The sequence below is a fragment of the Mustela putorius genome, unplaced genomic scaffold (genome assembly GCF_011764305.1).
Source record: "Mustela putorius furo isolate JIRA1106 unplaced genomic scaffold, ASM1176430v1.1 tig00000992_pilon_pilon_pilon, whole genome shotgun sequence".
In the NCBI taxonomy this organism is placed as follows: Eukaryota; Metazoa; Chordata; class Mammalia; order Carnivora; family Mustelidae; genus Mustela; species Mustela putorius.
In genome coordinates this window covers 4,375,095-4,403,028 of record NW_025421526.1, presented here as the reverse complement: position 1 = coordinate 4,403,028, position 27,934 = coordinate 4,375,095, and the positions used below count along the sequence as shown (strand labels likewise).

Below are 27,934 nucleotides of genomic sequence, written 5' to 3'. Positions count from 1 at the left end.
TTTGGGAGTAGGTTTTCTTATTTTACGAAAGTTACAGAGCTGGAATTTAAAACCAAGCCTTACATGAAATAACTTCTTCTATGAAACAGGTTATTTGCCCTTAAAAGTGCACTTCTTTAGTTACCGAAGTGGGTAATTGGATTTTTTTGAAGGCTTTGTAGTTCAGTGATAAGTGCAACACCAGGTTATTTAATCCCTAATGTCTCATTGTGGTGGGGGCAGTGAAGTCCGCTGGTGAGGAATAAGTTTGTAGTTTCTCTTGGGAAGAAATGCATCCCGAAGTAGGTTAATTCAGCTCAGCTACATTATCTTTTTAATGATAGTGTGAACACCTTCGGTTTCTGTTCTAAAGAAGTTCCTTTCAGGTGCACCATACATCTAAGTAGCCGCCTGAATTCATTGTTTGTTCAGCTGAGAAAACAAAACATTAGTGGCAACTGAACAACTCAGAATTCATAAAACAAAATTATTTATTGGCAGATTAATCTCATTATGTATCCTAATCCTCATACTTAAAAGGATATTGTAGAAAAGGCTACAAGTCACAAGTCCAGCTGGCTGACCACATTGCATAGGATCAGAAGTCCTTTCCGAACTGTGTGTCTAGAGGACGTGCTGTTTGCTGAGGTTTCTTGTTGTCCAACGTGGCTGTGGAGGGAGTGTTCACGGGCCACCGCAAATTCCTGTGTTGAAATCTGATCCCCAACGTAAAGTGGAATTTGGAGGTGGGGCCTTTGAGAAATGATTAGATAAGAAGGCGGAGCCCTCAGGCATGGGATTGGTGCCCTTGGGAAAGACTCCAGGGAGCTCCCTCACCCCTTGTGCCCTGGGAGGTCACAAAGGAAAGAGGCATGTCCGTGAACTAGGAAGCGGGCCCTCACCAGACACCCCAATCTGCCAGTGCCTGGACCTTTGACTTCCCAGTCTCCAAAGCCGTGAGAAATAAATTTCTGCTGCTGATAAGCCACCCAATCTATGGTATTCTGTCCAAAGAGTCCAAATAGGCTAACACATATGTAAAAATAAATAACTCAGTTATAATTTTAAAAACCACCTCTCCTGCTTTCGGAATCTTGGTCCTCGATGTGCTCTAGCTGGCCCAAGAAGAAGCAGGTAGCAGGTTCTGCTAACGTCATTCGTGCCTGATCTGTGTTGCAGTGGAGGGCTTGGTGACCCTTTATGGAAGTTTTCCTTATATTCTTGGCTTATCTATAGTAAAAATAAATATTTCTTCTTATTTTATAGCATTATACAGCTTACACACTTTCTCTCCTTTCACACACAGGCAAGCACACACATACACCAATAAATCACCTAGAAGAAACAGTCACTGCTTCTGTACAAACCCCTAATTCAGATCATTTTCCATGTGAACATAGAGAGTCCCAGTTGGAAGAATATTTACAGATAATGGACCCTAAGTCCTTCTTTTTTGTTAAAAAATATTTTTTTTCGCATTTCTGGATATATATGCCCAAAATTGTGAATAAGAGTAACACTACAGCCTCTAATGAATTAAGGCTCTCAGTAATTTCAGTAATTATCATTATAGGCTGCTAATATCATGACAAGGCGGACAACAGTCAAAACAATGAAATCAGAATCTCTAAAGGTGGGACTTAGACATCAGTGTATGCTAAAACCTCTCGGTGTACCACCAAATCAGAGCCATAGCAGGTTAGAAGAGACATTTTTTTTTCCCCCAGAATATTTTCTTTATTTTCCACATACCTGTTCTGGAACAATATTTCCCTCATTCTAGCTTGGGAAATCCTGCACTGAGATAAGCTTCTAGAAGTGGAATTACTGAATGAATGCATAGTTAAGAACTCTGACAGGTATTGTCAGTTGACATTTTAGGAATTTTGAAGAGACTTATAATCCTGTTTGCCCTTTGTATGCTCATTAAACATAACATATTAATTCACTCAACAAGCCTTTACTGAACAACTACAATGTGCCAGCCCTGAGACTGCATCAGTAAAATAATTATAATAATAATACAAAGTCCCTAACTTCACGGAGCTTGCATCCTGGATACATAAAGTTACAGAGTCTATCAGAGGGTGGTGAATAGTGTGCTGGAAAATGAAGCCAGGGACAGGGTAGGGATTCAACAGGAGTGACTACCGAGAGTGGGCAGGGAAGTGACATTCGCGCCAAGACGAAATGAGAGGAAGGAGCCATGGAAGAGCTCGGGCCGCCTGCCCTCTCCCGGGAGCAGTGAGCAGACGACGGTGACTGAAGCAGGCGGACAAGCGGAGCGGGTGAAGGGTGAGAATGGGGACGGGGCGTCACAGAGGAGGACGCTGAGTTGGCCTCCGGGACGGGGGTCTGCTGGAAGGTTCTGAGCAAAGACCCAACACGCTTATCAGACTAACAGGATCGCTCCGGCCGCCGGGTGCAGACCAGAAGGAGCTAGAGTGGAAACAGTCAAAGATGATCGTAGGAATCCACTTGAGACGCTGTGGCTTGCCCGAGAGTGGGCGCGGGGACAGTCGCGAGAGGAGGTCAGGTTTCTACATCCATTTGGAAGAGACAGCCAACAGGTTATAAGCAGAGTTTGGGAAAATGAGAGGAATCGAGTAGACTTCTAGACTTTCAGTCTGAGCAGCTGGAAAGAAGGTTGTCGTTCACGGAAAGGGTGAGACTCCCGGGGGGGACCGCTGGGCAAACGTGGGAAGATCCGAGGGCCACCTCAGACACGCAAGGCCACGAGGCAGGACGAGCACAGGAAGGAAAGACGTGCCCGGGCAGCCGGCGAACCGAATGTTTCCAGGAAGACGGGGTGATGTTTGTGTCGAATGCTGCCGATAGACCAGCGAGATAAAACCAAGGGTTGGTTATTCGGTTTAGAAAAAAGGCAAGTAATGGCTGACTTTGACTAGAGCAGTTGCCTGGAGTCGGTGGACCTGAGAGCCTGAATGGACTGAGTCAGGGGATGGTGGAAGTCGAGGAACTGGTGAAAGTGTGCCCAGCGCTTTCTAGCTGCGGAGTGGAGCAGAGCAGAGGCAGTACTTAAGAGGACAGTGGGACAAAAGAGGGTTGTTTTCTTTTTTAATTTTTAAAATTTATTTGACAGAGAGAGAGCACAAGCAGGGGGAGCAGCAGCAGAGGGAGACGCAGGCCCCCCACTGAGCAAGGAGCCCAACGTGGGACTAGATCCAAGAACCCTGGGATCACGACCTGAGTTGAAGACACTTAACTGACTGAGCCACCCAGGTGACCCGAGAGAGACTTTTTTTTAAGGTGTGAAAAATCGGATCATGACTGTGGGCTGAAGAGAATGTTCAGTAGGTAGAGGGAACTTCTGGAGACACAGCCTTGTCCTTGAGAAGGTGAGGGGGGAGGGGGTGAGAGAGCCTGTGGAAGGGCTGTTGGGAGCCCACAGGATTCCTCTGGAGCAGCCCAAGGGAGACGCTGGTGGTGGGGCGACATGACGGCCTGCGTGTGTGGACGTCCCCTTCTGGTTGTTACTGCTTGCTTGCTTGCTTTCTATTTAGTTATTTAGATTCGTGCTCGCTTCGGCAGCACATATACTAAAATAGTTATTTGGATTCAATTATTCAATATAAAGCACATCATTAGGGGGCGCCTGGGTGGCTCAGTGGGTTAAAGCCTCTGCCTTCGGCTCAGGTCATGATCCCAGAGTCCTGGGATCGAGCCCCACATCGGGCTCTCTGCTCAGCAGGGAGCCTGCTTCCCACCCCACCCCCCTACCCCCGCCTGCCTCTCTGCCTGCTTGTGATCTCTGTCTGTCAGATAAATAAATTAAAAAAAAAAAAAAACACATCATTAGTTTTCATGGAGTGTTCGATGATTCATTAGATGCATATAACACCCACCGCCCATCACATCACGGGCCCTCCCTAATGCTACTACTTTCTGAGTGAAATAAGCAAGATCATCCATTTTGGGTGAAGATGCAGACAAGACGCTAGAAGACTGACGTGTGGAAGAGGGTATGAAAGAGTTGTCGGGGAGCGTGGGAGAGTGAGTGAAGCAGGGAAATGGATGACAGCTTTACAGCAGGACTAATCGCTCACGTGAAGGCAGTCCATAGTAAGTTTAGAGTTAGACCACTGCACATAGTGCTTTTCTTTTCTTAAGACACATTCATCTATGAAGATCTGGGCACAGACTAGGCTGAGATTTGGATCTAACTAGTATTGGAGTTTTGCCAAGTGACAGTAACCCTGTTTTCTTTAGTGTGTGTTGTATAAATCTTTCCTGGTTTGTGATTTGCCTTCTCCTTTTGTCTCTCTATATTTCTTTGAACTATAGTAACTTTTTATATGGTCAAATCTGTTGTCTTTTTCCTATGGCTTCTTCCATTGTTTTTTTTTTTCCTTGAGGGAGCCTTTCCTCAAGAAGGGATGATATAATCTTTCTTTTATACCTTCTCCAATTTTTTATGATTGAATTTTGAACTCTTTAATCTATCTGTATATATGCCGTGATGCAAAGTTCTAATAAAATTGTCATCAAAATGTCCTTCCTCTCCACATTAATTATTAAAGAAGCAATTCCTTATCCTTAAGTTTATAATTTCTTTAAAATATGTTACCTTATTATCTTTCTATATTTTGTAAGTTCTCATTCCAGGTTATCACATTTTTTTTTAAGATTTTATTTATTTTTTAATAGAAAGAGACACAGAGAGGGAACACAAGCAGGGGCAGAGGCAGAGGGAGAAGCAGGGAGCCCAATGCGGGGCTGGATCCCAGGCCCCTGGGGTCATGACCAGAGCTGAAACTGAGCCACCCCGGTGCCTCGGGTTAGCACTTCGGAGTCACCAATTCACCTGTATAAAGTTGTAACAATGGTCTATTTATGATTCTTCAGCATCTGATAAGGCAAGTAACAGCCTCCAGCCTCTTTTTTGTAAGTAGTCTTTAACCCTTCTTACTTATTTTTCTAGAGAATTTTGTCATGATTCAAAAACAGACTCCTCTTAGGGTTTGTTTGGAATCAAAAGAAGCCCGAAATCTTAATTTGGGAAATACCACTTTCTTTATGATATTTAAGTTCCCCATTCAGGAACCATGCTCCGATCATCTATTCTGGTCTTTTAAATTGTACTGGGTTGATTACTCATTCATGTTTTTATACACTTCAAATCTCCCTGAAATATAGTTTTACTTTGATTTTGATTTTGCTAGAGTAATTTTTCAAGTAATTCCTCAAGTAAATTCCCCAAAAAGAAAAGCAGAAGATAACTTTCTGATAGTTTACACAACCAAAGAATTTCTTTTTCTCACATACATATGACATTTGGGGCAGGTATAGAATCTTCAGATTGTAATTTTTCCTCTTAATATTTATCGCCGGGTCCAATGGATAGAATATTCCTTGAAACAGTACTATTGAAGGAAAAAAGTGGAAAACGACCTAAAGGTCAAAAAAGAAGAGATTTATTAAATAAGTTAGGACGAATTAGTAGGAAAATCTATCACCTATTTTTTAAAATGAGGTAAATATATGCACGTGATAAAAAAAGATTATGTGGGGAAAATGGGAGACTGCATAACTATGTACACTATGATTAGATTTTTGAGAATAAAACCCTAGCTGGATATATATTGGTGTATCTATTTTCATGTCTATTTATCTGGAAGAACGCGCATCAGGTATTAACAAATCACAATGGATATTAAAATTAATGTGTGTGGGAAGAACCTCCACTTTTTATTTTATATACCCAGTTATTTGAAGTTTTAAAATTATATATCATTCTTAACCAACAGGTGTACAATTTTGTCCGGCCAATATGCACACTTCACCTTTTTCCACCCCTAAACTGCCAGCCACACTCCCTCCTACCAATGCTGGGTTAGGTGCCTCTTCCAGGTGTTCCCAATGACACACGACACTTACTTGAATTATAATACTTTTCACTTCTTTTATAATCGCCAATGTATTTATCTCTTCTTTCCAGGTAGACTGAAGAGTCGGGTACTTTCCCTATTTCATCATTTTTGGTGATAGATACCTTATGAAGTAATTGTTTAATAAGTGTTTGTTCAAAGTGTCTATGATTCAAAGGAGAAGGTGTTATTACCTAGTTATTACCTAGTTCTCTGGAAACTAGAAGGGCAGCATTGGGAAGGTAGAAAAGGGAAGCGATAGAGGAGGTGAAGAGTCCTGGGGAAAAGCAGCCAGTCCCCTGTGCGAGTGATTCCCGTCACGGCCACCTAAGCCGCCAGAGCGAACGAGGTGGAGACTTAGGGGAAAAGCCATGCAAGAGCGCCGAGAAGGCGACCAGCCTCCTTCACTGGGGGATTCCACACCTCGATAGGAGCAGGTGATGTCAATGTCTTTCTCCGGCGACCCAGTGGTCACATACCCCATGCGGGCAGGATACAGAGGAGCAGCAGGAAACCTCTGAAGAGAACGTTCAAACGCAACTAAGATAAAAGCAAGAGAAAGCAGCGTTTGCATAACAGGGAGAAGACTAAGCTGTCCCAAAAATGAAACCAAAGAGTATGCATCTACCTGCAGAGGCTTAAGTAACAGCGAAGTCCATATCCTTCTCATGTTACAGGAAGGTGTGCAACCCCTCTTGGCAGGAAAGCCACCCCAGGATCACCTCCCTTCCATGTGTTATTGCTCCGCTATTACCTGAGGTGACCGCTCCATCGTCGTGGTCAGAGTTGGACTGTGGGCACACTCAGTCTTCCGACCTATGCAAAAGGAAGAGAGGAACTCGAGGCAAGTGGCTTATCTTTTAAGAGAGAAGTGACCCAGAAATAACACAGTACTTCAGCTTGCATCCCATCAGCTAAAATGTAGCCACATAATCATATCTAGCTGTGGAAAGAGGATAAGGATGTGGTCTCTGGCCAAGTAGCTGTGGATTCAGTGTCATCGGTTTCTACAGAAGACAGAAAATACAGACTTTAGAGAAAAATTAGGAGTTTTGCCGCATAAATCAAATATGGTGCTCATAACCGACCCGAGACAAGTGAAACGCCATCAAATGCTGGTTTAAGACAACTAATGAACTAATGTACGTGCAGTGCAAAAAGCAAGATCTTTGCGGGTAATTTAAAGCTAAAGGGATTGTTTTTAATGATGAGATTATGTCCTTTCTATTTTTGACGTTAAAATCTAATGATACAGTGGGGATGGTAGATAGCATTTTAATTATCTTTTTTTCCTTCTTTTCTTTCTTTCTTTCTTTTTTTTTTTTTTTGTAAAATAAAGGTTGACAGTACTACATCAGTATTCTCATTCTCCAGTTCATGTATGTGTGCTTGTTGAGATTTTACTGATTCTTGCCATTCTGACGTGGGACCAGAGCTCCATCAGACCACCAAGCACAGAGGCTCCGCAGAGAGGCCAGGATAGGATTGTTCTTATAGCCTGTTTTTCCTTCAACAGGAAGAGGACAGCTCGTCCACAGGTGAGGTTTTCCGAACTCTCCCCATTGGGAGCCACCATCATCTCCCTCTCCATGGCCAGATAGGGTCCCCTCCTCTGGGCTCCCAGAGTAATCTTTACATGGTTCTGCCGTAGCATTTATCATCTTGTGTTGTATCCCAACAGCCTCATTTTTACTTAAGCACTTCTTCAAGGGCTCCATCTTTAAAAACAGACAGTTTGGACTTCACCATATCAGTGGTGGGTACACAGTTTCACCCACAACAACATCTTTATGACCCTTGCTGATTAGAAACCAACCCAGGTTCTTATTTTTAGTCAACTTGAACAGAAATGTAGAAGTGGGAAGTCAAATTTCCTTTCACACTACTCTTCGTGATAGTAGCGCTCGGTAGTCAGACATACTCGATGATTCGGGAATAAACGAGGGAGTGACTGAGCAACAAGGTGGTCCCCATATTACACCTGAGGAAAATGACACACACCAGAAGACCAGGCAACTTTTTTTTTTTATATTTTTATTTATTTAGTTAAAGAGAGTGAAAGCTCTTGCTGGGGGTGGGGCAGAGGGGGAGGGAAAGAGAGCATCTCAGGCGGACTTGATGCTGAAGCACAGAGCTCAACACAGGGCTTGATCTCACCATTCTGCAAACATGACCTGAGCAAAAATCAAGGCTAAGATGCTTAACCGACTGAGCCATCCACATGCCCCAAGGCTACTATCGTAAGGTCATAAAACCAATTTACCATGGGAGAACCCTAACCCAGCTCTACCAGTTTCTCATCTAATATTCCTTCTACTATCCTTTGCTACTTTTTTTTTTTTTAAGATTTTATTTATTTATTTGTCAGAGAGAGAAAGAGCACAAGCAGCGGGAGCAGCAGGCAGAGTGGCAGCCAGAGGCAAAGGGAGAAGCAGGCTCCCCGCCAAGCAAGGAGCCCGACGTGGGACTCGATCCCAGGACCCTGGGATCATGACCTGAGCAGAAGGCAGTGGCCTAACCCACTGAGCCACCCAGACATCCCCCTTCGCTACTTTTTACATTTATTGTAATTATTGAATAAAGACTTGTGGTCCTCATTTTTAATGTCAACGTGGGTAAGCTGAAGATTTTATATTTCTCTAAAAGTGACCAAACTCAATACTTTAAATGATTTTAACTTACATTTAGCCTTGTCTGAGGATCTTTTTGTAGCAAGAAACAGATATGCACTCAGACTAATTTTCAGGTATCTGTTGCTGCTAACAAATCTTGTCAAAATTTAGTGGCTTAGAGGCACCTAGTAACTCAGTTGGTTAAGCATCTGACTCTTGATTTCAGCTCAGGTCATGATCTCAGCGTCCTAAGATCAAGTCGTGCATCAGGCTCCCTGCTCAATGGAGAGTCTGCTTGTCTCCCTCTATCTCTGCCCCTGTCCTTGTCCTCTCTCTTTGTCTCTGTCCCTCTCAAATAAATAAATCTTTTTAAAAAACAGTGGTTTAAAATAGCAACTACTTTATTTGTATGATTCTGTAAGCTGGTCATCTGAGAGGGATTTCTGATGACCTCGCCTGCAATCAGTCAAGGTCTTTTACAGCTTAGACTCTGGAACTCAGGGTTGCTTTTGTCACATTCTGTTGGTCAAGGTCAGTCACGAGGCCAACCAGGATGCAAGGGGGTGGGGATAGAGCCTCAGCCTCTCGACAGAAGGAGTGGCAGCTTCATATTGCGAAGATGCATGTGGATACAGGAAAGTGTGACTCACTGGGGGCCTTATTACAATGTTTTCCCACAGCTGACATTTCCCACAGGATAGCATTCGGCTTGCCAGCCTTCCTGTGATGCCCACGGCTTCCTTTAAACAAACTGAACAGTTCTCATGGTTCCACGTTGCACTGTGTGACTCTGCCAACCGGCTTCAAGAAGTCAGACCGGAAATTAGTACTTACATTAGTTAAGTTTACGACTAACTTCAAGTGAGATAGAATCCCACATGGTCGGGTTTAAAAGAAGAAATTTATTTCTGGCTTTCAGAAAGTCCAGAGGTAGGTTCTTCAGGATTGGCCTTGGCCTTGAATTATCTGGCCTCTTCAATCTTCTCCTTCCATTCCCAAGGTTGCCTCATGATCCAAAGCTGCCAGAGCTCCGGCTATCACAACTAATCCCACCCAACAGGGTGGGGAAAGGGGAGGAAACATAGAACCCACTCCAATTAAGGATACTTCTGGAATTTGAAAACCCAGTTTCCTCCTATATCCCATTGGCCTGCACTTAGTCAGAGAGCCATGCCTGTCAACACAGGGGTTGGGAAATGTGTGCTATTTCTGGTGGCCTATACCCCGCCAGAAATCAGGGATTCTCCTGCTACAAAATAAGGAGCAAGCAGATACTGACCGATGATCACAGCCTGTGCCACAGGGCTTGACCCAAGGTAGATATCTTCACACTGTCTGTGGGCATATAATACAGCCCGGTAAGAGATGCATTATTTATTACCTCACTCCTTCTGCGAACATAGTACACATTGTGTCCTTGCATGTGCTAACCACTGTTCTAGTGACTAAAAATAGGCAGTAAACAAAGCCAAGTCGCTGCCTTCATTTAGCTATTCTGTAGCTGGAAAGATACGCAATAAACAAATACACAATATAATGCAAAAGAGTGGTAAGTGCTGTGAGTAACTCATCAAGATAAAGGGATAGGTAGTTAAGGCATGTGGTTAGTAGGGACAGTTCTTTTAGATAGGTGACATGTGAGCAGGGACCCAGATGAGGTGAGCAACAGCCCTGCAGATCTAGGGAAAAAAGGCCAGAGGCCGAGGGAAGGCCCTGAAGCAGGAGCTCGTTGGAAAGTCTGAGGAACAGCGAGGAGCGGGCGGAAGGAGAGCGGGGGAGGGGAACGGCAGGACAGGAGGACAGAGACAGCCAGAGGTCAGTTCTAGTAAGTCCTGCGGACTAGACTGTGAATCAGATACCCCTTCTTCAGGAGTCGGAAAGCGAAGAGGCGTCACGGGTTCTCAAGATCACACCGTCAAGATCTCAAGACGAAGAGTCTCCAGGACGCCTCAGGACCCGCGCGGTCCCACTTGTGGCTGAGATACCAACGGACACAGAGCAAACCCACTAAGGGGGGGGAAGCTCACAAGGCAAAGTCTGGAGAAACAATGTACGAGCTTCCAAGAGTCTCGTCCCAGGGAAGTCCCACAAAGGGAGCTTATTTCCTCCAGAAACCAGCTGTGACCACAGCTATGACATTCTGTCTCTCAGGGAGGCTTATGCCCAGGGGTTTTTTCTGAGGGTCGGTCACACGGGTGTCCTCGTCCTGGCATGTACCAGCTTCCTGGCTGCCAGAGGCGGGCACGTGTCCAGCACGAGCCATGCTGTTGTACAAACAGCTCGGGCAGAGCAAGCTACTGCACCATTGAACGAACGGTCGGAACCTTCCGGAAACCCAGGCTTTCAGATGCTGGGCAAGGGCCAACCTCGCTAGCAGGGCTTTCTAAGAAGCGAAGTCCCGGGCCGGTTATTAACTCTGTTCTGCACCGAAGCACACAGAGATGCTCTAAGGCCCCTGGAGTAGGAGCCGCGAGACCACAGCGAGACGACGCCGGCAGCATGAGCTCCTAGAGGCAAAGAGTAAACAAAATTCCTGAGACAAACTGTCCCGTCTGTGGAATGTGGAGTTTTAGTTTTAGACAAACTGAGAAGTAGCCAGCGGGCAGCAATACAGGAGGAAGAAGCAGAAAGGAGAGAAACTGGGTCACGGGACTGGAAGAGTAACTCGTGCGGGAAGAGCAGGTGCCCGCCTGGGTGACCACAGCCGCACAGCGCTCTGGGGACGCTGGAAGGGCTCTGTGATCCGGAGGCCCGTGGACGGGGCTCTGCGCCTTCCTGACGCCTGATCGTTCTGCCGAAATGGTTTCCCATTCTTGCCTCCTGATGTCCGTTTGGATCTTTGTAGTAAATTCCAGTCGCCAGGATCAGAGACGTTTCCTCCAGAAACCAGCTGTGCCGACAGGACCCCAGCTGGGCTGGGCTCCTCGAAGTTCAGACACCTGGGTTTTCAGCCACTGGCAGCGCAGACTTAAGGAGGGAAACCCCTATGGTGGCCGAGGGCTCAGCGGCCAGCTGGGTGAGGGACCAAGGCCCGCAGCACGGCGTGAAGGCCTCACCTTCCTCCGGGAGGCCTGTTCTCGTCAGAGCGAACCACACACAGCCATACTCACACGCAAAGTGGACTTTTAAACTTTTTAAATGTTGATCCTGCTTTTCACTCTGTTTAGAATTTCAGGGCTTTTCATCCTCAAAAAATACCTAACCACGAATGCTGTTTGCATTATCCCCGAGGTCTCCCCAACGCCTCCCTGACCGCACTGTCCCCCGGCCCGCCGCAGTCACTGCTTCCCTCTGCGCGGCTCTCTCAGCGACGGGACACATGTCTGCTGTAACAATCGTAAAACATTTTATAATCGACTGTTTAGGCATTTGTTCTGAAACAAATTATGTTCCTAGCATAGTGCTTGACAAAGGGTAGTTCTTAAATAAATGTATATTTGGAGAATGAATGAATGAACGAACCAACCAAGAAACAAATGCAGGGAGGCACATTGTGAAGTGCCTGATCCAGGATCCGGGGCCAGAGCTCCTGAGCCAGGACACCCAGTTCTTAATTCTCATGCTTGAAACAATAATCTCTCTTATTCACTGGGGTGCTTATTATTTTCTAAAATTGTATTGGTTTTATGTTATTTCTCTGAAGATATTATGACTTTACAGATGTTAAATAACCATCTTCGCATTGATTCTAATGATTTTCCTAGTGAAAATAAAATTCTTTTTTATTTTCTAATTATGGGAGGACTTAAATATACCCCATCCATAAAAGGATATGCTAGATATACTCAATTTTGTAGACTCCAAGGATGTTTATACAAGAGTAAACACACATACTTGCTCTCCTGATATGAAAGTGTTTCCTATCACTAATGCCTTATGGATATATGCATATTTTTAATTAATTTTTCAAAGGGAAATAATTTCAAGTAGTATTGTTTTCACAATCCACTACTTACAGCACTGAAAGTTGAACTGCCTAAGAGATTTTACGTAAAACTAATTCTAAAAGCATAACCAGGATTGTTGCAAACATTAAATTGAATCTCAGGTTGTTACTCTTTCTGCAAGATCTCTTCTGACTAATGGCCTTTTACAGTCTGATAGTATATTTTATAGCTTTCCTTTACTTCCTTGAGAATTATTAGAATCAAGACCTTTTTAAAAATGCTTCGATGACTGCTGTAGCTAGCTGTTATTAACACACAAGGGGTTTCAAGAACTAAACAAAATATATTACCAGAAATTGAGGACAGATTTTTTTTTTCAGTAGCATCATCTGCAATTGAAGCTAATTAGAATTAATTTCCAGTTTCCAAGATTAGCCATTGAAAAGAGGGTTTACAAATACGTGTGGGGGCGTTGCCTGTTTCTTGTGTGTATATGCGGAGAGGGGTTATTGCTGTGGCACTGGAGAAGCAAAGTTATGTTTGAGGAGCATTTTCTTTGATTCAGGCACTTAACACACACTTTCATTTTATCATCGCAACACTCCACTGAAGCCGGACTCTTCTCCGCATCGCATGGAGGGGACAATGTGGATAGGAGCGCGGCTCCGGCTACACCACTGCTATTCAAGTGGCAGAGACCCAAACTTCGGAGTCAGACAAACTTGGTTGTTTGTGTCTCTACCACCCAATACACAAGGCCAAGTTATCACGTCACAGGATACAAATAGCTCCGTATCAATGTAACCTAGTCCGGATATCATCCCTAAAATGGAGTGACCTGCTTAGGGATTGAAGTTAAAACAACAAAAAAAAAAAAGAATTGAAGAAGGGTCAGCAAATTACGGCCCCAATCCTGTTTTGTAAATAAAAACTTATGGGACAGGTGCTGAAGCCATGTTTGTCTTGTTGCTGACGGCTGCTGGTGGCCACAAGGACAGAGCTGAGTAGTTGTGACAGAAATCATATGGCCCACAGAGCCCAAAATATTTACTATCGGACCTGTTACAGAAAAACTGCGCTGACCTCTGGAGTAGAAGCAATGTCCAGTGCTGTCCCAGGAAGATGGATTCAACGCCAGGGGACCGTGAAGAGCTGTACTCCTGCAGAGGTGTGGGGGGTCTGCCTCCTCTGCCTTCACCCGGAGGACGTATTTTATAAAATGAGTCAATTCTTCTTGCCCTAACCTATTGCCATCGAGGAATCTCATCACAAATACTATTCTCTAAGTTCCACAATAACTGAAAACATGGACGGAGAAAACCCACATAATATCGTTGCTGTGAAAACAGAAACGAACGGTGAATTAGAACAGAAATAGAAAACTAACAGATATGCAAAACTCTCCTAGACTGGTACAGGCTGTCCACCCCCGAACCAATCAAACCTTCGTAAGGGAGATGGAATTCAGCGATTGGCTTAAATTAGTCGTGACCACTTGCAACTCAACAATGTGATGGCTCGTACTAAAGATGGGGTTAACAGGTCCGCCACTATATTCAAGACAATGAATGTGATTTTCTGATGAAGGGTCTACTAAGACACCACATGAAAAAATACAATCTTAATTAAAACGATACAGCTTGTCCTTATTATTTTCCCATTTGGCACTCACTGAGCCAACTGAACATAAACATAAATTTTTTGTTCATCACAAAAAATTGTTTAAAATTTCAAAAGGGTCATTCTGGAAACTTTTGAAATTTCCAAAATTGAGAAAAACAAAAAAAAAATGTACATAGTTTTTTGGCTTTCTTCTTATGCCATTGACAGACATGTCATTTCCTATGCATAAACACACACCCTGCAAAGTACCATATGCCTTTTCTTTATTTTCCTCTTAAATAAAAAAATTAATCCAGCTTATTTATGAGAAGATAACACATTGACACAATTAGTCATTCTAAAGGTGCTAAAGGGTGTCTCAGGAGTCATCCCTTTTTTTTTTTCTTTTCCCCTAAATATTTTATTTATTTGTCAGAGAGAAAGCATAAGCTGGGGGAGCAGCAGGCAGAGCGAAAGGGAGAAGCAGGCTCCCCGCTGAGCAGGGAGCCTGATGCAGGGCTCCATCCCAGGACCCCGGGAAGATGATGTCAGCTGAAGGCAGATGCTTAACCAACTGAGCCACCCAGGTGCCCCAAGTCATCCCTTTCTTATCTCTGTTCCCTCGTCACCCATTCTAATGGCCTTGAAGTTACTATTTTCTTGTGGACCATCTCATAGATAATCTGCCTTTATAAGCAAATATGTAAAACTAGTCTTTCATTCCACCTCTTTTCACAGCACCTGTGCCTTGCTTTTCTGCAGTGAAAATCACTACATCTTAGTGATCTTCCCATAGTGGTACACAGCTCACTCGTTCTTTTATAGGTCTTCCTGATATCCCATTGAAGGGATCAATCCACTATTGATCAATCCACTATTTGATCAATCCACTATTGATGGACATTTGGACGGTTGCCGCCCTTTGATATTACAAATGCTGCATTATATAAGCTGCTACATGTCATTTCACACATTTTGGAGCATATCTGTAGCATAAATTACTGCCTTTTCTTCTCGCACCGAAATTTCATTTCCACTAGAACAATGTTCGTATTGGATGGGAAAACTCACTAAAACACTCTCTTTTTTTTTTTTTTAATTTTATTTATTTATTTTAGAGAGAAGAAGGGCATGCATGAGCAAGCATGGTGGGGAGGGGCAGAGGGACAGGGAGAATCTCAAGCAGACTCCCCGCGGCACCAGGAGCCCTACATGGGGCTCGATCTCACAGCCCTGAGATCATGACTTGAGCTGAAATCAAGCATTAGAAGCTTAACCGACTGGGCCACCCGGGTGCTCTGCACTGAAACACTTTAACCTTCTGTGTGTTTTATATAAAAGAATCACTCACGTCGTAGACTGAAACTATCTCTAAATCATGCGGTCTGCACACGAACTCGCACTAAGCCTCCGCTGCCCGGCTGAGAACAGTCACTTCCCTAGAGCCTCACCTGTAGGTCAGAACTACCGGCAGGGACACCCCCGGGACAGGACAGCACTGACGGCCCAGGACACAAGCCGAGAACAACACCGGGAAGACAAGAGACGCGGAGCCAGGAGGGCCCGGCCGAGCTCACCAGCAGATGCAGCCGCTTACTCACAGGTCACAGAAGCCTTTCATCCCAGCTGACGTGTCGGTAAAGTCTCCGGTTCAGGGCCCTTCTGGGGAAGCCTGTGTGTATCCGAAACTTTGTAAACATTTCCAGTTAGAGTTCTCCAGGTTGTAATCCCCAGGATAGTCCACGGGTTCCCATTAGCAAGGGCCAGGAGAGGCGAATGCTTTGTTTTCTAGTTGTTTTCTAGTTCAGGGCAGCAGGGCAGAAGCCAGTAGACCCTGAGCCAGTTCCAAACAGTTCACTTAGTGTGCACGACACGGCCCCTCCGGCCTTATCAGGGGATGCTCAGACATGGCCCTCAGAACTAAGTGATGGAATCCATACCTCTTAGCTCCCACAGGACTCCCTCTTCCAAAGCAAACCCGGATTCTGGATTCTCCTCTGTCCTAAGAGCTACTGAAAGGAAAATAACCTTGCACAAGGGAACACTGTAAACTCAACCAGTCTTTACACACCATTTTGATGGATTTTATCATATTGTTTACAGGATGACCTTTCCATGGGGGTGGGGCAGGGAGAAAGAGCTCTGTGCACGGGGCAGGATGGGACAGAGCGCTGCTGAGAAGGGGCCACAGGCCGGACAGACGCATAGCAAAAGCTCGGTCTGCCTCCGAGTAGCCCCTGAAACATAATCACTGCCCCTTCCCCCTGTTAAATCTCCCTTACAAATGTTTGAGAACACAGACATCAGGATGGATGGTGTGACTCCGCAGCGTTGTAACAATTAACTTTATTTAATGGCTCCCTTAATGTTGGCATGCTCAAGGACCAGTGACTTCCAATCGTTGCATTAGACAATCTTCCCAGGTTGCTTACGGGTGCTCCTGAAGGGGGTTTACGATGTTCTTTTAAACACAACCAGCTCAGGGCACGTGGGTGGCTCAGTGGGTTAAGGATTCTGTGTTCAGCTCAGGTAATGGTCCCGGGGTCCTGGGATCGGACCCTGAGTTGGGCTCTCTGCTCCGCGGGGAGCCTGCTTCCTCCTCTCTCTCTGCCTACTGGTGATCTCTGTCTGTCAAGTAAATAAATAAAATGTTAAAAAAAAAATACCCACACACACATACAACCAGCTCTTAGAGTTTCATAGCGATTTTGTTTTTCAAAAGAATTTTCTCAAGAGTTGATCCTGGTCCTTTAAGCATAGACTAAAGGCTATCTGTCACAGAGGCATCATTTACCAGGGCCTAAAATCACTCAGACTGAAGAAGACCTCTTTCTCGTTGCTTTGAGGAGTCAGCCGGGGGGAGCACATGGCACAGCTAATTACACACGGTGCAGCCGAGAGCTGAGCAGAAGGCAATCTCACTCTGCCTCTTTGATTCGTATCCAGTTTGAAACTCTGTCACTGGCAGCAATTTGGTTTTTGTGTCTTTGGAGCCCTGGCGGGGACAGAGCGAGGCCATCTTGTTTTCAGCCTTTCCTGGCGGCTCGGTGCAGTTTGCGGAGTGAGCGTCTGGGACAGAAGGAAAAGAAAATCCTACGGGTGTCCCACTGGACATAAGCCTGAACCGGGAGCCTGCAGCTGGGCTGCGAGTCCCATGCCCTCTCCATTATTTCCAGAGAATTACCCGGGAACATTACTGGAAGTGAGCTGTCTTGGCCCATCAGCTCCCATTCTCTTGGGGAGGTTAGAGCCCTGTGAATTTCACAACCTTTGCAGCTTCTTGGGAAATGCACTATGAGTTTCCAAATCTCTTGCTCAGCCTTCGTAAGGCTCCCAAGTGATTGCAAAAGTGAAAATAAAACCCAAAGCTATTTTTGTGCCTCCGTATTTACGAATAAGGCAGGAAGTGAAAACTTGCATGACAGCAAATTAACTTCATGATCATGTGGACTTCAGGGTCCTAGTGGAATCTACAGCCCCGATGTGGGGGAAATAAATATTGTTAACGACACAGACTGACTCTTCTCATGCACCTAAGTAATTCATGCAGTGTTAGGGCTGATAGGAATTCAAAGATCATACCACACCTTCATACCATAAATTTGAGATCAGAGAGATTGTCCACTTACTGATAGGCACTTGTTCATATGGTAGAAAGAACACTGAGCTCAGAATGCAAAAGAAAAAGTTGAATTTGGATTTTAACTTGCCCCTTTCTGGTTGTACCTACCAGACAAACCAGTGAATCTCAATTTCTATATTGGAAATTGGAGAAATTTATGCTCCAAAGAGGTTGTGAATGTTGCTTTGTTGGGCAGGGACAGGGAGATGCCTTTAGGAACTTGGAAATACATTGGCTCTTAAAGAGTAAAACCAGTGAAGTCACATATAATAGATGAAAAAGTTACCTTTAGGAAGAAATTATGAAATTATAAATCTATGAGAAAAGAGTTGTTTTTTAAGTAAGTCTATTTTCTGATTTTATAGAGTACTGTGTACCCATTGTGAAGGAAAAAAAAAAAAAAAAAGGCTGGAGCACCTGGGTGGCTCAGTGGGTTAAAGCCTCTGCCTTCGCCTCAGGTCATGATCTCAGGGTCCTGGGATCGAGCCCCGCATCAGGATCCCTGCTCAGTGGGGACCCTGCTTCTCTCTCTCTGCTGCCTCTCTGCCTGCTTGTGATCTCTCTCTGTCAAATAATTAAAAAAAAAAAAAAAAAAAGCAGTGAAGAAGAAGGTGAGAATTGCTCACAATCCCGGGTGTGTGTTTCCAAGTCGGTTCTGGCGGAGGTCCGCGCCCCCTGGACGGGACCAGGCTCCGCGCCCCTTTCTGACACTTGACCAAGTGCCGCGGTCGGGTCTTTCCCGCATTCCGGAGCCTCAATTCTAACCCGGACGATCTGGGCCTCAGACCCGGGAGGCTCCGCTGGTCCGAACCGCGACGGCAGCGCGAGAGCCGCGGGAAGGGCCGGGCAGACGGCGAGAGGTCGCAGGGGCCAGAGCGAAGGCCGGGCCGTGGGTCCCGCGCGGGGCTGTGGGGCTGCGGGGCTGCGGGGCTGCGGGGCTGCGGGGCTGCGGGTTTCCCGCGTCGGGTCCCTCGCGACCCCCCGACGGCGCCGTCGCTACCCGCACTCGTCACGCGGAGAACCGGACGACCGAGGAGACCGAGCGGCTCCCCACGCCGCAGCTGGGGCCGTCGGGGCTGTAGCTGGGGCCGTTGGGGCCGTCGGGGCCGTCGGGGCTGGAGCGCGGGGGCGCCCGGAGCCGATCCTCTGCGACTGACGGGTTCACGCGAGTCACACACGCAGAGAATGGAAGGAACGGCTCCCCAAGGTCTGCTTTGAAGACCAGGCCGCTTGCCCCGGAGTCCCCCAGGGCTCCCAGCCCGGACCGCCCTCCGACGGCGGAACCTGGCGCTCCGGGCTTGGCGTCCCCGCCGTGCTCCCCGTGGGCGCGCTCCGTCGTGTCGCCGCCAGCTGGGGTGGCTGCGGCTGCCCCGCCCCGCACGCCCCACTCCCGCCCCACTAGTGGCTGGTTCCCGCGGTGTAGACGGCTGTGCTGCGAATGATCCTTCCCCTCCCCCAATATCTTTTATGCAACCTGATCCCCAGCGCGGGGTATCGGAGGCGGGATCGATAGGAGATAATTAGGCCACGAGGGTGCAGTCCTCATGAATGGGATTGCTGCCCTTATGGAGGGACCCCAGAGAGGTCCCGCGCCCCTGCTGCCATGTGAGCTGACAGCGGGAAGGCCCGTCAGGAACCTGGAGACCGGCTTCCAGCGACACCGAGTCCGCAGGGCCAGGATCGGGACGTCCCAGCTCCAGAACGGTGACTCGGAGACCCGTCCGACTCACAAGCCACCTAGTCTGCAGGATTCTGTCCCGCAGCCCGGTACACTGAGACAGCCACACACTGTGGCTTCCGTTTCAGCTCCTATTCTTGTTCTGTTCTCACCGACAGGCAAAGCCTGTTTGACGTGCTCATGCTCTGGGCCACCGTGACGCCTTCCCTTCAAGACCCAACCTCCTGTGGCCCCTGGAATCATTGGCACGATTGCTTTAGTGTGGCTTGTTTCGTGTTCTTTATGCTTGATACAAATTCCAACTCCTCCTCAGTTGTATAAATCTCCTTTTAATACATTCACCTGCACTGGAAACTCGAACCATTTCTTCTGAGGAAATCAGACTTGCTGGCTCCGATCTGGGTCAGAAGCTAACCGAGTTCCACATAGAACGCTGATTCCCATCTGTCCTCATTCTGGAGAATTTTTCACCACTCTCTCGTCTTACGTCCAATTTCCTGCTTTCTACGTCTTTCACTTTCTTGGTTTGTTCCCTTGTTTTAATAAAGGACACAGCTCAGGAGCTTCCTGAGAAAGAACACAAAGAGGCAACATTGTTGAGACCTTATGTATCTGAAAATATTTCCAATCTACACTTAATACTTTTTCTGAACATAGAAATCTATTCTTCCTCTGAATTCTGAGAGCATTTTCTCCATTGTCTTCTAGATTTAGGTGTTGCTACTGAGAAGACAGATGGCATTCTAACGCTTGATTTGTTATATTAAAACATTACCCCCCGCCCCGGAAATTGGAGATCCTATTTCTTTGTCCTTATTGTTCTGGATATTTTGTTTATTCTTTAGTACAAATTTTTTGAATGCCTACTATGTGCCAGGCACTATTTTAAGTGCTGCAAATATATCACGGAAGATTTCATTATGATGTTCTCAGGTAGGCATCTATTTTTAGTTCTTATTCTGCGTAGCTGGTAGGCCCAAGAATCTGGAAACTGAGACACAGGATTCATTCAGTAATTTTTTTTTTCCTTGGATGATTTCCTATCCTCTGTTCCCTTCTTTTCATAATCCTATGTCGAGATGTTGGACATCCTGCCCTGGTCCTCTAATATTCAAACCTTTTCTCTCCTGTATCTGTATACTATTATCTTTTTGAAATTCTACTTTCTGGGAGATTGCCTTAATTTTACCTTGCAACACTTGTTAACATTTTACCTTGTAACACTAATGTCCTATTTTTAATAGGACATTAGGTTCCTTTTGAACATGCTGAATATTCCTTTTGTATAAAGTGTTGTTTCATACTTTCTCTATCTCTCTGAGCACAAGATTGCTGTTTTTTCTCTTTCTATTGGCAAAGTTTGTTTCCTTCAAGTTGCTACCTTCTGTTGGGTTTGATCACTACATTTCATTAATAGCCTTTCCTCAACTATCTGGTGGCTGCTAGCTGTCTAGTTTTATTTTAAGCCTGGAGCATCGGAGAGAGGACGCTCTGTGCATACAGAGACCCTTCACTGAGCCCACTGCATGGGTCTACTTGCGGAGCCCGTATCAGTACCTTTACTCTTGGGCTGGTCAGGTAAGCCAGAGAATCCCTCCAGCCCTCTGCCAAGAAAACACAAGCTTCCGGCTAACAGAAGTCACGTGGAGGAAGAAGACAGAGGCAGTTTCGACTCACACTTTGTGGATCTACATATATACCCTGTGTGCAGGAGCTCTTCTCCTATCCCCGACACTCTCATCCAGAGTCCTCTGTTCTCGTCGGAGAGGCCTTCGATTTCATTCTGCAGGAAGGAAAGGCATCTCCTACCTGGAGGAAATAGGGTGGGGGACTGGGGCTCTATCAGCTTCTTACAAAGACTCCCCAGTGAAACCCCATGTTACCCCACCTTCATTCCCTCTTCCTAAGGTACCGTTGCTCCAATATTTTAGGACTCTATGTTGTAAATTGGGTTGGTTAACAAGTATAAGATTTAGCTATTGTTTTGTTTGCTTTTTATTTTAATCCCAGTATAATTAACATACAGCATCCTATTAGTTTCAGAAGCACAATATAGTGATTCAGCAGCTGGGTACGGCGCTCAGGGGTTACCGCAATGACGTACTCTTAATCCCATCACCTCGTTCACCTACCCTCCCCCAGCCGCCTCCCCTCTGGTAACGGTAGGTTTGTTCTCTAGACTTAAGAGCCCACTTCTTGGTTTCTCTCTCTTTTCTTTGGGAAACACATTTTATTTGAATCTCTTTCTTTTTTTAAAAAGATTTTATTTATTTGTTCAGCAGAGAGAGACCCAGTCAGAGGGAACCCAGCAGGGGGAGTGGGAGAGGGAGAAGCAGGCTTCCCGCCAACGAGTGAGACCGATGCGGTCCTGGATCCTGGGATCCTGGGACTCCCACGCCACAGCATAGTCACCTTTGAAAAGGCAAGTCGGATCTCCTTCTACACAATCTGTGTAAAATCTTCAATGACTTCCCACTACTCCTGAGCTAGGGCGGACTATCCCTCCCAGGCCTGTGAGGGTCTGCGGGGACTGACTTGGTTTCTCCTCTGGCCTTACCCGGTGGTGCCCATGCCCTCACTCTCAGCTCCCAGCCTTGCTGCCTTTCTTCCTGATGGTTTTTCCTGGTGCTCTGCCCCTCCCCCCGCCCCAGTCCCTTTGAAGCAGACCAGCCCCCTCCCACCACTGCTCCCAATAGGCCAGCTGCCCCCTTCACTCTGCCCTGGAGACCTAAAGAATGAGTAGATGCTATTACCTCCTTATTCTTTAGGTCTCCAGTTCTAGTATCACTTCCCCGGGGAGATCTGGTGTGGTCAGGCTTCTTTATAATATACTCACACAGAAGCGAGCTTCATTTCCTTCTAGCACTTATCTCACTTGGCCCTGCTTTTTATGACTGTTTTATGGATGTCTGCCTCCCCCATCAGATTGTAAGCACCATGAGAGCAAAGAGCATATCTACTATTCATCACTCTGTTCTCAGGACCCCGCTAATTTCTGACTGTCTCTTTAAGGACTGATTTTAAAAGAAAAAGTAATATTTTTCTTGGCTAACATCTTCCTCAAATTCAGAAGAATTTCAGTGTAATAAATATCATGCAATCTTGCCTTTAAAGGTGCAAGGTCATTGCTATAAAAAACATGGTGGTATACAGTAAACTTCTAGACCTTGAGGCTATAGGGATATCAACCAGTATGTTAAGAAGCTTCAGACTAATTATCCAGAAAAAAAGTGAGACAATTTTGAAGTTTTCAAAAGAAAATTTGAATTTTATTAATGCTCAGTAGAAGGCTAAGAGGTTGGTTCAATTACCACCTTTCAAGATAGGAAGCATTAAAAATAACAATATTATTATTATTATCATTATTGAATACTTACTGTGTACCAACAGTAAGCAAGAGGTTTAAGTACTTTATCCCACTTAATCCTCACAGCTGCCTTCTGAGAGAGCTAACTGGTAGAACCGCCATGTTACCAGTCAGGAAACTCAGGCAGGTTAAGAAAGATGTTAAGAGACTGTGGGTCTGGATGGTTGAGTTAGTGTTCACACCCTAGGCAATCTGGCCATACAGCCTGCATTTTTTAATGCTTTTAATGAGAAAGATGATGAGCAATTCTTTCCAAAAAGCCAGAAATTTGGCCAAGGAAAACTGATCTTAAATTTGGGAGAACCTTCATTGGGTGGCAAAGAAAAACCATTTAGAAGCAATGAAACACTAGAATAAGCTGGGGTTTTATTTGTTAAGTTTTATTTAAATTTCTTACAGAATAATATTAGTCACAGAGTAATATTAGTTTCGGGCAAACAATATAGTGATTGAACACTTCCAAATGGAATAAGCTGTTTAAAAAAAAAATAAGTTGCGTGTCTATTCTGATTAACTTTGAGAACAGATGGACAGGCTTATAGTCCAGAAGGGTCAGTTAATGGTGTGTTCAAGAGCTGGGCTTGGACCCGCTGACTCTTGGGGTCCTCTCCATTTCTTCAGCTCCGAAAGGTTGCTTAGTGCCAAGTTATCTTTGTCCTCAACCTTTTCCCTGGATGAAAATTTGCCTAATGTCGTCAACTTTCTGTTATCCCAGGGTAACTTATCCAGGGCAAGTCTTGCTTTATCGAGTTTAGTAGTCACTTTGCTTAATGACTTGCTGTGTTAACAACTTGGCAAAGGCTTCATCCAGTCAGCACCTCCTCCTCAGTTTAATTACTTGCTTTGTTGACATTATACTGCCTTCAGGGAAACACTCTGAAATCCAGAACTTAACCAACCCCTACAGTACCCACCCCGCCAAAAGACGATGAGGTCACAAATTGTATTTCTAAGGAAGAAAAAGGAGAATTTTAAGAAATTGATGTGATTCTCATGAGGATTTTGATGAACTCAAAGAGCATTAAAAAAAAAAAGGTGAAAGAAAACAGTTTGATTGCTGAATCAGAATGGCAGGTTCCTATATGAATACAGTGTTAAAAGAAATCTTTCTTATCTTGAAACCTACTGAAAATATGCTAAGGATGCTTTAAAGAAACATTATATTTTAAACACAAAGAGACCAGTTTCCCAGGGAAAATGGCTTCTGTGTTGACAGCTGCTGTACAGAGGAGAGTGGGCTGGGGTGGGGGTCCCCACATCTCTTCCCGAGACTGTTCATGGAGATGCCCTGTTCCAAGGAGGCTGTTCCTCTCCAAGCCCACGCGCAGGTGAATCCCACTGCCGTCACCATGCGCTCAGCGGCAGCTCTCAGACAAATGACTCACACTTGCTTTGGGGCCTTAAAATCTTAAAATCTGGATACTTATCTTCACCAAACACCACATATCCACCTGTCCTACCTAAAACAAAACAAAACAAAGAAAGAAACAAAGAAACAAAAATTTTCCCCAGTCCTTTACTGCATCATTAGAAGAATATGGAAATAAAAGCTGAGTTCTGCATCTGTCTGGACTCCAGGCAAATTCTCTGCAGGATTATCTTTTGCTTAGATAATTATAAAAAGTCCACACTACGGAGTTCAATCTGGTTTGTGGAATTTGAGATCCAAAGGTCATAGGCATCTTTGTACAACGACCTATCCATTTGTTTATGCAGTGTTTGAATAAAAGAGAACACTTTTTTATATATAACCGGTTAGCAGTTTTGACTGTCTTGAGAATAAGACAGTGGCAGTAGCCCAAAATGACCAGAGACTCTCCTGTATGTGAAGATGATTGACATTATCATTCCCCAGATACAATAAAACTCCAGTTTTACAAGGTATATCACATTTGGAACTATTAGCTCAGTATCTTAGCTCATTTCCAAGGTCATTGCAGGCTTTGTCTGCCCAACAACGCTGAATGGTGCCCTAGGAACTATGGACACAGCACCCTGATCGTTTCCCTTTTATGAGACCATGGAGATTAAGACGCTCTTGTCTGTGCTGTATTCCCAGCATTTAGCAGAATCCTTGTCACAAAGTAAATGCTCAAGAAATAAGTAGGTGGGTGAATGAAAAAAATTAATGGTTTGGGTCTATTTTCTTTCTTTCCTCAGGACCCTGGGAGGATCACTTAATTCCTTTGTTTCCAAATCCAACTGTACTTCCTGATCACCTTTGGAGTTTTTTAAAAAACAGGGACTGGACCCGCTTCCAGGCAGTCCAAGCAGTATTTTACAAAAATGCCACAATGGCCGATGCCGTGTGGGGAAGACTGAGAAGCAGATTTAATGCATCTGGCCTCACTTTCTCATCTGGGAAACAGCTGGCCCCGCGGTCTCACCGGATGCCCTGAAGATGCAGCTCAGTCCGTGCAGAGGACCCCGCAGAGAAAGGACTGCCTGTGACCGTGCAGGGCTGGATGAGGCCTGAAGGCGACCAAACACACATTCTACAACCCAGGTGCTTGCTTCTCTTCGGCACGTACATGACACATCAAACTCCAAGATGTGAACAGGATCGGAATGTTTTCTGGACAAATGAGTTCGCCCTTCTTTGTCCGCACGCTCCCACTTCCCTTCTGCAACCTTGACCACAGCGCACCTACTTTAGATGCAAGTACAGGAAGGGCATGGGAAGAACAGGTCGTTTGGGGAATGACCATTCGTTCCTCCCTGGCTTTATTTCTTCACTCCCTCAGCTGGTCACAACCGGTCATTTCAGTCTCGGGCATAATGCTACCTCTGACAACTGACCCCTCCCACCTGCCAGTTGGGGCAGACACCACAGACGCTCCCCCTCCACTTCCCAGAATCCTTTTACTGTCTCTGCATGCCCAGCCCCCCAACGTAAGCTCTCTTCGTCCTAACAGCACCCACTGGTGACCTTCTTCAGAGGACGAGTCCTGGGCTGCAGGAGCCACTGTGGTGTGGGACAGTGATGGAGCTTGTACATGTGCTGGGACTTGTAGAGGAAGCCAAAGCCCAGCTCGCCTGCCTAGAGCTGGAAGAAACGATGCGGCGTCACTGACATTCCAGAGCTCCCGTGGGACCAGGCTGAGACCGACGCCTTACCGAAATGACAGCTTTGCCGGGCCTCTTCCCCTTCCTACCCTACTTACCGGTATCCCCCATAAGAACTTCCTCGGTGATCATTTGCCCACAAACCTTCATCTCGGAGTCTTCCTCCTAACCTCCTCATCTGGCTCAGCTATGGGTTTTATAATCTAGAAATACCTTTTTGTTTGTGCGTGTAGGGTCACCGAGATGGAACACGCGCCTGGTGTCGTAAGAGTTCAGTCTGTTCCTCTCTTCTTTTGTGACCCCAAGTCCTGTGTTCATCTTATTAATTCATATTGAATTTTTTGAGGTATTATTCACATACAGGAAAGTAAACCAATCTGAAGTGCATAGTTCAACAAATTTTTACATATGTACACCCCCCCCATCACCACCACCCGGTCAAGGTATAGAACATGTCCAGCCCCGGGGGGTGCCCCCACGTCCCCCCCGGTCAGCAGTCAACACTTCAAGCAGCCACGGTGCTAACTTCCGGCATCACAGATGAGTTTCCCCTGTTTTCGCCTCTTAAGGATGGAAACCGTCCATGTGCTCTTCCGTGTCCGGCCGTCTTGGTTCAGCGTGGTGTCGGAGGGTCTCGCCCATGTTGCATGTCCTGTTCGCTCGTTTTCATTTCTGTCCTCCATCGCATGCAAATAACCACAAGTTATTTACTCATTCTCTCGCTGACGGCAATTTGGGCTGTTTGCCGTTTGGAGCTGTTATGAATAAGGCTACCCTGAGCATTCTCTACGTGCGTCTGGCAGACATAAGCACTTATTTCTATGTGTGTACCCAGAACTGGAATTGGGGTTGTAGGTTCCATGATGAACTGGCTCTGGTTGGTGCTGTAGCAAACATATTACCGCTTTGCCATATTGGGGTACATTCCCCACTGGTTGAGTGCTTGCCTTTTAATTATAGTTCTTTTCCCCCTCCAAATTTTTTTATAGTATAATTTTCACCCACAAAATTCATTACTTTTGTTTGTTGCTGTTTATTATTTTTTAAAAAATTAACCCTTTTAAGTATGAAGTTTAAAACATTTTGGCTAGGATTATAGTTGTGTAACTAGCACCACAATCAAGATTGAGAACATTTCCATCACTCTTATTATCTTCTGTTTTAACATAGAAATGTTTACATTTCTGATACAACCATATATGACTTATCTCCCATTATTTCTCTACCTTTAAAATACTTGACCTGCTAATTCTTTCAGAGGAATCCTAGAATGACTCCCCTAAGTATCTGAGCAAGAGCCATTTCCTTCTTATCTAGAAACACAAACAGGTAATAAATTTAGATCTTAGCTGTCGAGTCGGACAGGGCAGCATGGGGATCCCAGTCACTTCCTTGCTGGATGTCGTTAGGAAGGCCACTAGCCATCATGGTATCATTTTCTTCTTCTGTAACGTGATTCCAGTAATGGTACCTATGGTGCTGTTTGCCAGGCCCTGTTCTCAGCACTCTATTTGTAATGTCTTATTAAATCTTAGAACAATCCTGTGAGGCACGGATTGATCCTCTCCTGATTTTATAACCGAAACCCAGAGAAATTAAGTAAACTGAGTCAGGCTCAAGGGCAGTGTGCTGGCTACAGCAGAGCTTCTCTGCTTCACAGATAAGGAGGTGATGCAGGGAAAGAAAAAGCACAGCACCGAGCATGAACAATGCAGAAATGCTGACTTTTATTATTATTATTCATCTTCTTTACATATTTAATAAGGTTATATAATTGTCTTCATGTAGGTCATGCACATTTCTTGTTAAAGCTTCTCGTAAATATTTTATGCCCTTTCATACTTTTGTGCATGGGGTATCTCTTTTTCCCGTATGTTTTCTCATTGGTTCTTCTGGAATGTAGTGAAAGCTATTGACTCCTATCTCCTAGCTAAAAGAGCTCCAGCAGCACATCAGGACCTTCTAAAACATACCTCCAAAAAGAAATTTTAATTATGTGTAGTGTTCTTTTAACATCAAATGGAGTTAGTAGATAGGTAATGAAAAAAATTAGAGATTAGAAATAACATTTTAGGTTCTTTTTCCTTTGGTTAAAGAGAAAAAAAGAGGGGAAATGGAGAGAAAAACACTACACGCCGGTGAGAAGAGCACACAGGAAGCCGCAGCACATTCCCGCCGCCCCGCCCCAAACCCACTTTATTCTCAAGCTCCTTTTGATGTAATGCTTCAAAAC

At 45.3% G+C, this 27,934-nt stretch overlaps 2 long non-coding RNA genes across 2 annotated transcripts; one reads left to right on the top strand and one right to left on the bottom strand.

Moving 5' to 3' along the window:
• Positions 1-8: 8 nt before the first annotated feature.
• On the bottom strand, positions 9-6,709 carry LOC123393703. The gene is made up of 4 exons (XR_006608516.1): positions 6,622-6,709; positions 5,878-6,407; positions 5,266-5,391; positions 9-1,209 (listed from the first exon to the last, which is right to left on the bottom strand). It is a non-coding gene; the product is annotated as an uncharacterized LOC123393703 (long non-coding RNA).
• Positions 3,763-8,293, top strand: LOC106006916. Its single transcript, XR_006608515.1, has 4 exons — positions 3,763-4,062; positions 6,545-7,009; positions 7,207-7,405; positions 8,236-8,293. It is a non-coding gene; the product is annotated as an uncharacterized LOC106006916 (long non-coding RNA).
• Positions 8,294-27,934: the final 19,641 nt, after the last annotated feature.